The sequence below is a fragment of the Pristiophorus japonicus genome, chromosome 30, assembly GCF_044704955.1.
Source record: "Pristiophorus japonicus isolate sPriJap1 chromosome 30, sPriJap1.hap1, whole genome shotgun sequence".
Taxonomy (NCBI): Eukaryota; Metazoa; Chordata; class Chondrichthyes; family Pristiophoridae; genus Pristiophorus; species Pristiophorus japonicus.
Window position 1 is genome coordinate 9,485,117 of NC_092006.1, and position 17,161 is coordinate 9,502,277.

Consider the following 17,161-nt stretch of genomic DNA (forward strand, 5'->3'; position numbering starts at 1 on the left):
CTCCAGGTGTGGCCTCACCAATACCCTGTATAACTGTAGCAAGACTTCCCTGCTTTTATACTCCATCCCCTTTGCAATAAAGGCCAAGATACCATTGGCCCTTCCTGATCACTTGCTGTACCTGCATACTAAACTTTTGTGTTTCATGCACCAGGACCCCCAGGTCCCGCTGTACTGCGGCACTTTGCAATCTTTCTCCATTTAAATAATAACTTGCTCTTTGATTTTTTTTCTGCCAAAGTGCATGACCTCACACTTTCCCACATTATACTCCATCTGCCAAATTTTTGCCCACTCACTTTAGCCTGTCTAGGTCTGTCTGTCTGACTGTCTCGCACCCCAATAACCAAGATTGGGGTGACCGCTTTGCGGTGCGCCTCCATTCAGTCCGCAGTCGTGACCCCGAGCTTCCGGGTGGCCTGTCACTTTAATTCCCCGCCCCTGTCCCACTCCGATCTCTCCGTCCTCGGCCTCCTACACTGTTCCAACAAAGCTCAACGAAAGCTCGAGGGACAGCACCTCAGCTCTCGGTTAGGCCCTTTACAGCCTTCTGGACTCAACATCGAGTCCAACAATTTCAGACCGTAACCTCTGCCTATTTTTCGCTCCCTCCTTCCCCACCGATCTTATGTTTTTTTTCCTCTTCGTCTCCCATGGCAGCGGGTAATTATCCCGCCATTCACACCCTATCCAGACTAACCTTTTTCTAACTTTTGCCATTACCTTCTCAAGTCAGTCCATCCTCTCTTTCGTCTCTCTAATCTCTCCTGTCTTCCCCCGATCACCGACCTTCCCCTTTGTCTCTCTAATCTCTCCTGTCTTCCCCCGATCACCGACCATCCCCTTTGTCTCTCTAATCTCTCCTGTCTTCCCCCGATCACCGACCATCCCCTTTGTCTCTCTAATCTCTCCTGTCTTCCCCCGATCACCGACCATCCCCTTTGTCTCTCTAATCTCTCCTGTCTTCCCCTGATCACCGACCTTCCCCTTTGTCTCTCTAATCTCTCCTGTCTTCCCCCGATCACCGACCTTCCCCTTTGTCTCTCTAATCTCTCCTGTCTTCCCCCGATCACCGAACTTCTCTCTTGTTCTTTCTTTCCCTCCCTCTTTCAGTGCTCCTTAAGAATCTGTTCTTTTCAAAGATTCACCAGTTCTGACGAAGGGTCGCCGACCAGAAACGTTAACCCTGCTTCTCTCTCCACAGATGCTGCCCGAATCACTGAGATTTCAAGCATTCTGTTTGTATTGTCCAAGGTATCTGGTTGTCCCAATTGTAATAGAGCTCCTCACAGTGGACTACTGTGGTACTGCAACTACTGACGCAAATACAAGAAAGGGTCACGTGACAAAGCCACATCTGTGTCAGAGCCACCTTGTCGAGTGTGTTTATTAGCGTAAGAATAAATCACACTAAGAGAGGCCTGTGAAATTCTGACAGGTTTTGGAGAGAGGAGAGAGAGCGCGAGAGAGTGAGAGAGGAAAGAGCGAGAGAGAGAGAAAAAACGGGGAGAGAGAGAGAGAGAGAGAGAGAGGGGAAGAGACAGAGAGAGAGAGAGAGAGAGAGAGAGAGACACAGAGAGAGGAATCGGGGAGAGAGGGGAAACGGGGAGAGAGACAGAGAGAGAGAGAGAGAGAGAGAGAGAGAGAGAGAGAGAGAGAGAGAGAGAGAGAGAGAGAAGAGGGGTGGGGGGGGAGGAGAGAGACAGAGAGAGAGAGAGAGAGAGAGAGAGACACAGACAGAGAGAGAGAGACACACAGAGAGAGAGAGACAGAGACACAGAGACAGAGAATGTTTCCCCTTGTGTGTGTGGGGGAGACCAGAACTCGGGACCATCAATATCAGACAGTCACTGATAAATCCAACGGGGAATTCAGGAGAAACTTCTTCACCCAGAGAGCGGTGAGAATGTGGAACTTGCTGCCACAGGGAGGGGTTGAGGCGAATAGTATCGATGTGTTTAAGGGGAGGCTGGATAAACACATGGGGGAGAAGGGGAACAGCAGGTACAGTAGCACAGTACTTATGTTAGAAAGAAAGAAAAAGTAAAGACAAACTTGCATTTATATAGCGCCTTTCACGACCACCAGATGTCCCAAAACGCTTTACAGCCAATGAAGTACTTTTGGAGTGCGGTCACTGTTGTATTGTGGGAAACGCGGCAGCTCAATTTGCGCACAGCAAGCTCCCACACACAGCGATGTGATAATGACCCGGATCATCTGTTTTAGTGATGTTGGTCGAGGGATAAATATTGGCCCCAGGACAACGGGGAGAACTCCCCCTGCTCTTCTTCCAATAGTGGCCCCGGGATCTTTTACATCCACCTGAGAGGGCAGACGGGGCCTCGGTTTAACGTCTCATCCGAAAGACGGCCCCTCCGACAGTGCGGCGCTCCCTCAGTACAGCCCCTCCCTGCGGCGCTCCCTCAGTACTGCCCCTCCGACAGTGCGGCGCTCCCTCAGTACTGCCCCTCCGACAGTGCGGCGCTCCCTCAGTACTGCCCCTCCGACAGTGCGGCGCTCCCTCAGTACTGCCCCTCCGACAGTGCGGCGCTCCCTCAGTACTGCCCCTCCGACAGTGCGGCGCTCCCTCAGTACTGCCCCTCCGACAGTGCGGCGCTCCCTCAGTACTGCCCCTCCGACAGTGCGGCGCTCCCTCAGTACTGCCCCTCCGACAGTGCGGCGCTCCCTCAGTACTGCCCCTCCGACAGTGCGGCGCTCCCTCAGTACTGCCCCTCCGACAGTGCGGCGCTCCCTCAGTACTGCCCCTCCGACAGTGCGGCGCTCACTCAGTACTGCCCCTCCGACAGTGCGGCGCTCACTCAGTACCGCCCCTCCGACAGTGCGGTGCTCTCTCAGTACCGCCCCTCCGACAGTGCAGTGCTCCCTCAGTACAGTCATTGGGAATGTTGGCCTGGTTTATATGCTGGGGTGGGACTTGAACCCATGTCCTTCTGACTCGGCGGCGAGAGAGAGTGCGTGCTACCCCACTGATCCACGGCCGACACTAGCCTTAGCACACCTCACCCAGGGTATCGTCTCTTCCCCCATCACAATTAGTCGATAATACCGTGGTTATCATAAAGATTGTCCTCTCCCGCCAAGAAGGACAAGGGCACCAGGCGCATGGGAACACCACCCCCTCCACGTTCCCCTCCCAGTCACACACCATCCCGACTTGGGAATATATCGGCCGTTCCTTCATCGTCGCTGGGTCACAATCCTGGAACTCCCTCCCTAACAGCACTGTGGGAGCACCTTCACCACACGGACTGCAGCGGTTCAAGGCGGCGGCTCACCACCACCTTCTCAAGGGGAGAGCAGGGACGGGCAATAAATGCCGGCCTTGGCCGCAATATCCAGCAAAAAATGAATGTAAAAAAAAAATTAGCACCATGAGCAATGCCACGGGTGGTTTGCCACTGTAAATATTTCCTCGATGTAGTCACTAATGAAAGTTTAACAGTTCGGGAAAGTAACGATTGCTGAAATAAGTCAGTGCCTTGAAGAGAGTCGGAGAGAAATTATGGGATGAGGATATTGTTTGCTGCTGGTCAAGATCCAGGCCGTATGTGACACAATTGTGTATACTGCACGTTCATTCAAACTACGAGACTGGACCCAGTGACTCATACACTGATACCAGAGTTTCAAAGGAGTTCCCAGCGGCCCCACCCATCCCTTGTGCTCGCTGACCGACATTGGCAGCTGTTTAAGCAACACCTCGATTTCAAAATCCTCATCCTGGTGTTCAAATCTCTCCCGCCCCGACATCCCTCCATATCTCTGTAACCTCCTCCAGCCCCTACACCCCTCCCTATCTCTGTAACCTCCTCCAGCCCCACACACCTCCCTATCTCTAACCTCCTCCAGCCCCTACACCCCTCCCTATCTCGGTAACCTCCTCCAGCCCCTACACCCCTCCCTATCTCGGTAACCTCCTCCAGCCCCTACACCCCTCCCTATCTCGGTAACCTCCTCCAGCCCCTACCCCCCTCCCTATCTCTGTAACCTCCTCCAGCCCCTACACCCCTCCCTATCTCTGTAACCTCCTCCAGCCCCTACACCCCTCCCGATCTCTGTAACCTCCTCCAGCCCCTACACCCCTCCCGATCTCTGTAACCTCCTCCAGCCCCTACACCCCTCCCTATCTCTGTAACCCCTCCAGCCCCTACACCCCTCCCTATCTCGGTAACCTCCTCCAGCCCCTACCCCCCTCCCTATCTCTGTAACCTCCTCCAGCCCCTACACCCCTCCCTATCTCTGTAACCTCCTCCAGCCCCTACACCCCTCCCGATCTCTGTAACCTCCTCCAGCCCCTACACCCCTCCCGATCTCTGTAACCTCCTCCAGCCCCTACACCCCTCCCTATCTCTGTAACCCCTCCAGACCCTACACCCCTCCCTATCTCGGTAACCTCCTCCAGCCCCTACACCCCTCCCTATCTCTGTAACCTCCTCCAGCCCCTACACCCCTCCCGATCTCTGTAACCTCCTCCAGACCCTACACCCCTCCCGATCTCTGTAACCTCCTCCAGCCCCTACACCCCTCCCTATCTCTGTAACCCCTCCAGACCCTACACCCCTCCCGATCTCTGTAACCTCCTCCAGCCCCTACACCCCTCCCGATCTCTGTAACCTCCTCCAGCCCCTACACCCCTCCCGATCTCTGTAACCTCCTCCAGACCCTACACCCCTCCCGATCTCTGTAACCTCCTCCAGCCCCTACCACCCCTCCCTACCTCTGTAACCTCCCCCCCCCCCCGAGATCTCTGCACTCCTCTAATTCTGCCCTCTTGAGCATCCCCTGATTATAATCGCTCCACCATCGGCGGCCGTGCCTTCAGCTGCCTGGGCCCCAAGCTCTGGAACTCCCTCCCTAAACCTCTCCGCCTCGCTCTCCTCCTTCAAGACGCTCCTTAAAACCCACCTCTTTGACCCAGCTTTTGGTCGCCTGTCCCCAATATCTCATGTGGCTCGGGGTCAGATTCGGTTTGATAGTCGCTCCTGTGAAGCACCTTGGGACATTTCGCTACGTTAAAAGGCGTCTATGTTGCGATGAGATACTGAGCTGAACTCTTGTATACCAACTTACTGGTTCAATCTCAGGCAGGAGAGGGATGGAGTTGGTCACTTTTACCTAGTCCAGCCTTTCGTTTCTAGATTCGGTTTCTATATAAACTGAATTCAAAGTCTGAGCCTGCCACAGTGTGATTCGAACACAATCTCTGGATTATTAGCCCAGGCCTGCGGATTATTCCTCCAATAATTTAACCACAACACCACCGTACCCATGATAGTGGAAGGAACAAGAGTAGGCCATTCAGCCCCTCGAGCCTGCTCCGCCATTCAATGAGAACACGTCACGGCTGACCTGCGACCTAGCTCCATCTACTCGCCTTTGCCCCAAAGCCCTCAGTACCTTTGGTTAACAAAAAATGTATTAATCTCAGATTTAAAGTTAATTGACACCGCAGTGATTGCCGTTACTGGAACAGAGTTCCAAACATCTACCAACTGTTGAGTGTCAAAAAAGTGTTTCCTGATTTCACTTCTGAATAGGCCTGGCTCTAATTTTTAGACTCTGCACCCTCGTCCCAGACTCCCCAACCAGCGGGAATAGTTTACATAAGAACATAAGAAATAGGAGGAGGAGTCGGCCATTCGGCCCCTCGAGCCTGCTCCGCCATTTAATACGATCATGGCTGATCCGATCATGGACTCAGCTCCACTTCCCTGCCCGGCCCCTTATCGGTTAAGAAACTGTCTCTCTCTGTCTTAAATTTATTCAATGTCCCGGCTTCCACAGCTCTCTGAGGCAGCGAATTCCACAGATTTACAACCCTCTGAGAGAAGAAATTTCTCCTCATCTCAGTTTTAAATGGGCGGCCCCTTATTCTAAGACCATGCCCCCTAGTTCTAGTCTCCCCCATCAGTGGAAACATCCTCTCTGCATCCACCTTGTCAAGCCCCCTCATAATCTGATACGTTTCGATAAGATCACCCCTCATTCTTCTGAATTCCAATGAGTAGAGGCCCAACCTCCTCAACCTTTCCTCATAAGTCAACCCCCTCATCTCCGGAATCAACCGAGTGAACCTTCTCTGAACTGCCTCCGAAGCAAGTATATCCTTTCGTAAATACAGAGACCAAAACTGCGCACGGTATCTCTGTCTTAAATGTATTCAATGTCCCAGCTTTCACAGCTCTCTGAGGCAGCGAATTCCACCGTATCCACTCTACCTGTTCCCCTTAATAATTTGAAACTTCGATCAAATCGCCCCATAACCATCTTAAATTCCAGGGACTTCAATACTAGTTTGTCTAATCTCCCCTTTGTAACTTAATCCTTGAAGTCCGGGTATCGTGCTGGTAAACCTACGCTACACTCCCTTCAAGGCCAATATATTCTCCCTAAAGACGTTTCCATTGATGGGGGAGACTAGAACTAAGGGGCATGATCTTAGAATAAGGGGCCGCCCATTTAAAACTGAGATGAGGAGGAATTTCTTCTCTCAGAGGGTTGTAAATCTGTGGAATTCGCTGCCTCAGAGAGCTGTGGAAGCCGGGACATTGAATAAATTTAAGACAGAGATAGACAGATTCTTAACCGATAAGGGGGCGGGCAGGGAAGTGGAGCTGAGTCCATGATCGGATCAGCCATGATATTAAATGGCGGAGCAGGCTCGAGGGGCCGTATGGCCTATTTCTTATGTTCTTATGGTGCCCACAACTGCCCTCAGTGCTCCAAGTGTGGTCTAAAGGGCTTTGTACAGCTGCAGTTTAACATCTATCCGCCTTGTGTTCCAGTCCTCCAAATATAAAGGCCAGAATTCCATTGGCTGTTTTGATTATTTTCTGTACCTGTACATGATATTTTAAGGATTGATCTACATGGGCCCCTCCCAGGTCTCGTTGGGCCTCCAATGTTTATAGCTTTTTACCATTTAGAAAGTTCCCTGTTCTCTCCTTTTTAGGTCCAAAGTGTCTGACCTCACATTGGCCCGTAGTGGCCAAAGTTTTGCCCATTCACTTAATCACTTTCATCAAGATCCACGGCGTGACCCTGGACTCCATGGACCACTTCCCTTATCTCGGGAGCCTCCTATCAACAAGAGCAGACATTGGCGACGAGGTCCAACACCGCCTCCAATGCGCCAGTGCAGCCTTCGGCCGCCTGAGGAAAAGAGTGTTTGAAGACCAGGCCCTCAAATCTACCACCAAGCTTATGGTCTACAGGGCTGTAGTGATACCCGCCCTCCTGTATGGCTCAGAGACTTGGACCGTGTACAGTAGACACCTCAAGTCGCTGTTGAAATACCACCAACGATGTCTCCGCAAGATCCTGCAAATCCCCTGGGAGGACAGACGCACCAACGTTAGCGTCCTCGACCAGGCCAACAGCCCCAGCATCGAAGCACTGACCACACTCGACCAGCTCCGCTGGGCAGGGCCACATTGTCCGCATGCCCCAGACACGAGACTTCCAAAGCAAGCGCTCTACTCGGAACTCCTTCACGGGCAAACGAGCCAAAGGTGGGCAGAGGAAAGGTTACAAGGGACCACCCTCAAAGCCTCCCTGATAAAGTGCAACATCCCCACCGACACCTGGGAGTCCCTGGGCCAAAGACCAGTCCGCCCTAAGTGGAGAGAGTGCATCCGGGAGGGCGCTGAGCACCTCGAGTCTCGTCGCCGAGAGCGTGCAGAAACCAAGCGCAGGCAGCGGAAGGAGCGTGCGGCAAACCAGTCCCACCCTCCCCTTCCCTCAACCACTGTCTGTCCCACCTGTGACAGGGACTGTGGCTCTCGTATTGGACTGTTCAGCCACCTAAGGACTCGTGTTAAGAGTGGAAGCAAGTCTTCCTCGATTCCGAGGGGCTGCCTATGATGAGGACGATATCCCCTTGTGAGGTGGGAGGAATATGGGAGGGGAGGGTGGGGGGGAAACAGGTGCAAGGTCTTGCTGGGCTTTGATGGGTTCAACCTTGGACTTTGTGAGTTGGAGCATGAGGAGGTCACATCACTATCTAATAAGAACACAAGTCAAATAAAACTACCCCGGTTCATCTAGTTCATCTTCTGCCATGCTGGTAGTCACCGGATACAACTGAAATGGTGCTGTTTACTAATCTTAGCAATCAATCGCGATCAATTATTTAATTGTGTAGTGTCAGCTGTGGCTCAGTGGGCAGCACATTCACCTCGGAGTAAAGGTCGTGGGTTCAAGTCCCACTCCAGGAAATTGAGCACATAATCCAGGTCGACATTCCCAGTGTAGTACTGAGGGAGCGCCGTACTGCGCTGTCGGAGGGGCAGGACTGAGGGAGCACCATACTGCGCTGTCGGAGGGGCAGTACTGAGGGAGCACCATACTGCGCTGTCGGAGGGGCGGTACTGAGGGAGCACCGTACTGCACTGTCGGAGGGGCAGTACTGAGGGAGCACCGTACTGCACTGTCGGAGGGGCAGTACTGAGGGAGCACCATACTGCGCTGTCGGAGGGGCGGTACTGAGGGAGCACCGTACTGCACTGTCGGAGGGGCAGTACTGAGGGAGCGCTGTACTGCACTGTCGGAGGGGCAGTACTGAGGGAGCACCGTACTGCGCTGTCGGAGGGGCAGTACTGAGGGAGCACCGTACTGCGCTGTCGGAGGGGCAGTACTGAGGGAGCGCGTACTGCACTGTCGGAGGGGCAGTACTGAGGGAGCACCGTACTGCACTGTCGGAGGGGCAGTACTGAGGGAGCACCGTACTGCACTGTCGGAGGGGCGGTACTGAGGGAGCACCGTACTGCACTGTCGGAGGGGCGGTACTGAGGGAGCGCCGTACTGTCGGAGGGGCAGTACTGAGGGAGCACCGTACTGCGCTGTCGGAGGGGCAGTACTGAGGGAGTGCCGTACTGTCGGAGGGGCAGTACTGAGGGAGTGCCGTACTGTCGGAGGGGCACCTGACACTAACGAAAAATGCGACCAAACGTGACTAGATTTTTTATCGGCACAACACCGAGGTCAGTGCTGCAAAGTCTCTACGATTGCCCCTGGAAATACATCTCCAGGCCACTGCTGTGAGCAACACTCGGGAGTAAAACCATCGGGGCTTTAAGTAACATTGGGGTTTAAAAAAAAAACACAGTCCTTGAATACTTTAGTTATTGGTAATACAAATGTCGAGTTGGGGAAATTAGGCTGTTCGGCCGAGACCAAGAACCGTCCAATCGGGTTAGGGAGAGTCTGTGCGATTTCCGATTGGTTGGGGGCGCACGACAAGGGTCGACCAATGGCGGAAGTGTGTGGGGGCGTGGCCTGGTGGCGGTCACATGACATCACCATCATCAACTTCTCAGCCAGCCCCTCGGAGTCGAGGATGACTTGCTCCCACACTAACACCAGTTCTCGGGTGGCTGATGAGAGCAATATGAGAGCCACAGTCCCTGTCACAGGTGGGACAGACAGTGGTTGAGGGAAGGGGAGGGTGGGACTGGTTTGCCGCACGCTCCTTCCGCTGCCTGCGCTTGGTTTCTGCACGCCCTCGGCGACGAGACTCGAGGTGCTCAGCGCCCTCCCGGATGCACTTCCTCCACTTAGGGCGGACTGGTCTTTGGCCTAGGGACTCCAGGTGTCGGTGGGGATGTTGCACTTTATCAGGGGAGGCTTTGAGGGGTGTCCCTTGTAACGTTTCCTCTGCTCACCTTTGGCTCGTTTGCCGTGAAGGAGTTCCGAGTAGAGCGCTTGCCTTGGGAGTCTCGTGTCGGGGGCATGTGAACAATGTGGCCCGCCCAGCAGAGCTGGTCAAATGTGGTCAGATCTGGCATTGTCCGCATGCCCGACACGAGACTCCCCAAAGCAAGCGCTCTACTCGGAACTTCTTCACGGCAAACGAGCCAAAGGTGGGCAGAGGAAACGTTACAAGGGACCACCCTCAAAGCCTCCCTGATAAAGTGCAACATCCCCACCGACACCTGGGAGTCCCTGGGCCCAAAGACCAGTCCGCCCTAAGTGGAGGAAGTGCATCCGGGAGGACGCTGAGCACCTTGAGTCTCGTCGCCGAGAGCGTGCAGAAACCAAGCGCAGGCAGCGGAAGGAGCGTGCGGCAAACCAGTCCCACCCTCCCCTTCCCTCAACCACTGTCTGTCCCACCTGTGACAGGGACTGTGGCTCTCGGATTGGCCTGTTCAGTCAGCTAAGAACTCACTTTAAGAGTGGAAGCAAGTCTTCCTCGATTCCGAGGGACTGCCGATGATGACGATGCTGGGGATGTTGGCCTGAGCGAGAATACTGACGTTGCTGCACCAATCCTGCCGACAAATTTGCAGGATCGTGCGGGGGCAGCGTTGGGGGTACTTCTCCAGTGCTTTGGAAGTGCCTGCTGTACATGGTCCACGTCTCGGACATCACCCCCAGAGGTGCCCACCCCTCCTTTGCCCGGAAGAGGTCACGCCTGGCAAAGCACGTTGTTCTAGCTCGACAGGAAGTGCTGGAGGGCCCAAATCGGCTCCGAATCAGATGTCGCGGCATGCCCAGCGACTGGGCCAGGCTCTGCCAACATTTTGACCAGGTTCGCACCCGGGGTGTGGCATAACCACACAACAACGTCACCATAGTCAGTCCCTCGGAATCGAGGAAGACTTGCTTCCAATCCTGAAGCGAGTTCTCAGCTGGCTGAACAGTCCAATACGAGAGCCACAGTCCCTGTCACAGGTGGGACAGACAGTGGTTGAGGGAAGGGGAGGGTGGGACTGGTTTGCCGCACGCTCCTTCCGCTGCCTGCGCTTGGTTTCTGCACGCTCTCGGCGACGAGACTCGAGGTGCTCAGCGCCCTCCCGGATGACTTATATGAGGAAAGGTTGAGCAGGTTGGACCTCTACTCATTGGAATTCAGAAGAATGAGAGGTGATCTTATCGAAACGTATCAGATTATGAGGGGGGCTTAACAAGGTGGATGCAGAGAGGATGTTCCCACTGATGGGAGAGACTGGAACTAGGGGGCATGGTCTTAGAATAAGGGGCCGCCCATTTAAAACTGAGATGAGGAGGAATTTCTTCTCTCAGAGGGTTGTAAATCTGTGGAATTCGCTGCCTGAGAGAGCTGTGGAAGCTGGGACATTGAATAAATTTAAGACAGAAATAGACAGTTTCTTAACCGATAAGGGGGCGGGCAGGGAAGTGGAGCTGAGTCCATGATCGGATCAGCCAGGATCGTATTAAATGGCGGAGCAGGCTCGAGGGGCCAAATGGCCGACTCCTGCTCCTATTTCTTATGTTCTTATGGTCTTCCTCCACTTAGGGCGGTCTTTGGCCAGAGACTCCCAGATGTTGCACCAAGCCCCACTCACCCATCACCCCCTGTGCTTGCTGACCTGCATTTGGTCCCGGTTAAGCAACGCCTCGATTTCAAAATTCTCCATCCTTGTTTTCAATCCCTCAATGGCCTTCGCCCCCTCCCTATCTCTGTAACCCCCTCCAGCCCCTACACCCCTCCCTATCTCTGTAACCTCCTCCAGCCCCTACACCCCTCCCTATCTCTGTAACCTCCTCCAGCCCCTACACCCCTCCCTATCTCTGTAACCCCCTCCAGCCCCTACACCCCTCCCTATCTCTGTAACCTCCTCCAACCCCTACACCCCTCCCTATCTCTGTAACCTCCTCCAGCCCCTACACCCCTCCCTATCTCTGTAACACTCTCCAGCCCCTACACCCCTCCCTATCTCTGTAACCTCCTCCAGCCCCTACACCCCTCCCTATCTCTGTAACCTCCTCAAGCCCCTACACCCCTCCCTATCTCTGTAACCCCCTCCAGCCCCGACACCCCTCCCTATCTCTGTAACCTCCTCCAGCCCCTACACCCCTCCCTATCTCTGTAACCTCCTCCAGCCCCTACACTCCTCCCTATCTCTGTAACCCCCTCCAGCCCCTACACCCCTCCCTATCTCTGTAACCCCCTTCAGCCCCTACACCCCTCCCTATCTCTGTAACCTCCTCCAGCCCCACAACCCTCCAAGATTTCTGCCCTCCTGACCATCCGATTATAATCGCTCCACCATCGGTGGCCGTGCCTTCAGCTGCCTGGGCCCCAGGCTCCGGAACTCCCTCCCTAAACCTCTCCGCCTCTCTCTCCTCCTTCAAGACGCTCCTTAAAACCGACCTCTCTGACCCAGCTTTTGGTCACCTGCGCTAATTTCTCTTTATGTGGCTCGGTGTCACTTTGTTTATCTCATAATCGCCCCTGTGAAGCGTCTTGGGATGTTTCACAACGTTCAAGGTGCAGATATCTCGGAGGGGTGTGAGGCTGGAGGAGGTTACAGAGCTAGGGAGGGGGTGTAGGGGCTGGAGGAGGTTACAGAGCTAGGGAGGTGGGGGCGAGGGCCATGGAAGGATTTGAAAACAAGGATGGAGAATTTTGACAGAAGCATTACTTAACCGGGAGCCAATGTAGGTCAGCGAGCACAGGGGGTGATGGGTGAGCGGGACACGGGGCAGCGAGCACAGAGGGTGATGGGTGAGCGGGTCTCGGTGCGAGTTAGGACACGGGGGCAGCGAGCACAGGGGGTGATGGGTGAGCGGGACTCGGTGCGAGTTAGGACACGGGGGCAGCGAGCACAGGGGGTGATGGGTGAGTGGGACTCGGTGCGAGTTAGGACACGGGGTCAGCGAGCACAGGGGGTGATGGGTGAGTGGGACTCGGTGCGAGTTAGGACACGGGGCAGTGAGCACAGGGGGTGATGGGTGAGTGGGACTCTGTGCGAGTTAGGACACGGGGGCAGTGAGCACAGGGGGTGATGGGTGAGCGGGACTCGGTGCGAGTTAGGACACGGGGGCAGTGAGCACAGGGGGTGATGGGTGAGCGGGACTCGGTGCGAGTTAGGACACGGGGCAGTGAGCACAGGGGGTGATGGGTGAGTGGGACTCTGTGCGAGTTAGGACATGGGAGCAGTGAGCACAGGGGGTGATGGGTGAGTGGGACTCGGTGCGAGTTAGGACATGGGAGCAGTGAGCACAGGGGGTGATGGGTGAGTGGGACTCGGTGCGAGTTAGGACACGGGGCAGTGAGCACAGGGGGTGATGGGTGAGCGGGACTCTGTGCGAGTTAGGACATGGGAGCAGTGAGCACAGGGGGTGATGGGTGAGCGGGACTGGGTGCGAGTTAGGACATGGGGGCAGTGAGCACAGGGGGTGATGGGTGAGCGGGACTCGGTGCGAGTTAGGACACGGGGTCAGCGAGCACAGGGGGTGATGGGTGAGCGGGACTCAGTGCGAGTTAGGACACGGGGGCAGCGAGCACAGGGGGTGATGGGTGAGTGGGACTCGGTGCGAGTTAGGACACGGGGCAGTGAGCACAGGGGGTGATGGGCGAGTGGGACTTGGTGCGAGTTAGACTCGGTGCGAGTTAGGACACGGGGCAGCGAGCACAGGGGGTGATGGGTGAGCGGGACTCGGTGCGAGTTAGGACACGGGGGCAGCGAGCACGGGGTGATGGGTGAGCGGGACTCGGTGCGAGTTAGGACACGGGGGCAGCTGAGTTTTCAATCACCTCTAGTTTACGTCGGGTAGAATGTGGGAGGCCGGCCAGGAGTGCGTTGGAATCGTCAAGTCTGGAGGTAACGAGGGCACAGATGAGGGTTTCAGCAGCGGATGAGCTGAGGTGGGGGGGCGGAGACGGGCGATGTTACAGAGGGGGATATAGACGGGTTTAGTTATGCTACGGATATGTGGCCGGAAGCTAATTTTGGGTCAAATATGATGCCGAGGTTGCGAACAGTCTGGTTCAGCCTCAGACAGGAGTTGGGGAGAGGGATGGAGTCCCCACTCCAGGGTGTTGAGCATATAAATCCAGGCCGACACTCCCAGTACTGAGGGAGCGCCGCACTGTCGGAGGGGCAGTACTGAGGGAGCGCCGCACTGTCGGAGGGGCAGTACTGAGGGAGCGCCGCACTGTCGGAGGGGCAGTACTGAGGGAGCGCCGCACTGTCGGAGGGGCAGTACTGAGGGAGCGCCGCACTGTCGGAGGGGCAGTACTGAGGGAGCGCCGCACTGTCGGAGGGGCAGTACTGAGGGAGTGCCGCACTGTCGGAAGTGCCGTGTTCAGATGAGACGTCAAGTCATCCTCGATTCGAGGGACCACCTAAGAGAAAAGACTTTCGGATGAGACGTTAAACCGAGTCCCTGTCTGCCCTTTCAAGTGGGCGTAAAAAATCCCATGGCCCTATTTCAAAGATGAGCAGGAGGAGTTCTCCCCGGTGTCCTGGGGCCAATATTTATCCCTCAACCAACATCACTAAATCAGATGATCCCGGTCATTATCACATTGCTGTTTGTGGGAGCTTGCTGTGCGCAAATTGAGCTGCCACATTTCCCACAATACAACAGTGAGCACACTCCAAAAGTACTTCATTGGCTGTAAAGCGCTTTGGGATGTCCGGTGGTCGTGAAAGGCGCTATATAAATGCAAGTTTTGTTCTTTATTCCATCACAGAATTATGTCATTTTGCTAAGGATTAGGGGAACATAGAAACGGTTTGGGGGGGGGGGGCCCGAAACAGGAGAGCGAGGGGGGCCTCGAAACGGTGGGGTGGGGGGCCCAGAAACAGGGGCTCGGCAGACTTCAGCCAGCTGAAGCCCAGAAAGTGTGCAGAAGATAGCCGGAGGCCTTCAGAAAAGTAGATCTGTTATCGCACTGTCGTTACACATCAATGTCACCTCTCAGGAAATTATGTAAACACAGATTACAACCAGGAGGTAGAGCCTTAGCTCCTTCTCCAGCCACCCCGCCCCCCCCCCGCCCCGCTTCGCATCAGGCCAAGGGCAGGACAGGCTCGAACAAAACTAAAGTGAGGCTTTTGGGCCTAGCCCTTTTTAATGCCCCCTCCCCCTCCTGTCACCCACTGTGCCCTGGGTCATCATCACATTGCTGTGTGTGGGAGCTTGCTGTGCGCAAATTAAGCTGCCACGTTTCCCACAATACCATAGCGACTACACTCCAAAAGTACGTCATTGGCGGTAAAGCGCTTTGGGACGTCCGGTGGTCGTGAAAGGCGCTATAGAAATGCAAGTTTTGTTCTTTATTCCATCACAGAATTATGCCATTTTGCAAAGGATTAGGGGAACGTAGAAACGGGTTGGGGGCCCAGAAACAGGAGAGCGAGGGGGGCCTCGAAACGGTGGGGGGGGGCCCAGAAACAGGGGCTCGGCAGACTTTAGCCAGCTGAAGCCCAGAAAGTGTGCAGAAGATAGCCTGAGGCCTTCAGAAAAGTAGATCTGTTATCGCACTGTCGTTACACATCAATGTCACCTCTCAGGAAATTATGTAAACACAGATTACAACCAGGAGGTAGAGCCTTAGCTCCTTCTCCAGCCACCGCCCCGCCCCCCCCCCCTGCCCCACCCCGCTTCGCGTTAGGCCAAGGGCAGGACAGGCTCGAACAAAACTAAAGTGAGGCTTTTGGGCCTAGCCCTTTTTAATGCCCCCTCCCCCTCCTGCCACCCACTGTGCCCTGGGTCATCATCACATTGCTGTGTGTGGGAGCTTGCTGTGCACAAATTGGCTGCCGCGTTTCCCACAATACAACAGTGACCACACTCCAAAAGTACGTCATTGGCTGCAAAGCGCTTTGGGACGTCCGGTGGTTGTGAAAGGCGCTATATAAATGCAAGCCTCCCACCACCCACCCCCCCCCCCCGACACACTGTGTTCAACTCCACGATTGGTCCAGCGCCTCCCTTTCATACAACCGTACATCGTGTTCCCGCGCGAGCGACAGCGGAGAGAGCCAGCGGGAGAGTTGCGTTCGGAGAGGAGGCCTCTGGCCCTCCCCGGCCAACGATCCCCCTGCCCCTCCTCGGCCCCACCCCCAACGGGTGCAGGAGCGGCAGCGGGACACACGCCCGTCGTGAGGGTGTGGGTGTGGGAACCCCAGAGGGTCCCAAGGCAGGTCGAGCTCGGGTCATGACCACCCCCACTGCACGAGGCAGTCGCCCATAGAGTGCCTCTGGGCAAGGTTCAGAGGTCGGTCCATGTCTGTGGTTCGGGGCCAAAGGTCAAACATGCAGTCAATGGACTCAGGGGCTCATCCACGAGATTGCACTGACCGACTGATTCTCTGGGGGGTAGCGGGGGGGGGGGGGGGGGAATGAGTAGGGGGCGGTTTCAGCAGATCCCAGCTCCCTCTCATAGCTGCATTCACCCCGAACAATTTGCATTTATATAGTACCTTTAGCGTAATAAAAAGGGGCCAGGTACAGGGGGTTAGATACAGAGTAAAGCTCCCTCTACACTGTCCCATCAAACACTCCCAGGGCAGGTACAGGGGGTTAGATAGAGTAAAGCTCCCTCGACACTGTACCATCAAACACTCCCAGGGCAGGTACAGCACGGGGTTAGATACAGAGTAAAGCTCCCTCTACACTGTCCCATCAAACACTCCCAGGGCAGGTACAGCACGGGGTTAGATACAGAGTAAAGCTCCCTCTACACTGTCCCATCAAACACTCCCAGGGCAGGTACAGGGGGTTAGATACAGAGTAAAGCTCTCTCTACACTGTCCCATCAAACACTCCCAGGGCAGGTACAGGGGGTTAGATACAGAGTAAAGCTCCCTGTACAATGTTAAGATGATCGGGAGGCCCCCTCCGTCAGAATCTCGGTTGAATCTTGATTCTGCTGTAAGTTGCGAGAAACATTCTTCCCGAAAGGAATCTTGTTGGAACAGGCTGGTTTTCTTAACCCCCCCCCGCCAGGCCGTCAGTGGAGCATTCCCTCCAGTCACTGGGGCCAGGGCTGGCAATTGCAGCTGTCACAACGTGTTAGGGTCAGGGAGGAGGATAACTCAGGGCCTGAGTCACTCAGCGTGATTCACCCGACTCAGCTGAGCTCCCAGGGAAAAAAAAAAAAAACAGGCTCTTACCTGTCCCGCTTGGGAGGCCTCGGCCTTGCCCATCATCGCCCTGCTCTGCAGGAGAGCGACTGGCTCTCGGCCCACTCAGGCCCCAGCCCGGGCCTACTTGCTGCGTTTCTCACCCTCCGCCCTCCTCAAGTGCCCTACCCACTCCACGTGTATTCCCTTTGCCTGGTTCGCCCTCCACAAATGCAGCAACCTCACCCCCCACAGTCAGGCTCCAGCCGGGCCTACCCGCCGGGCTTGAGCCCCTCAGCCGCAAAGCTCCTCGGTCT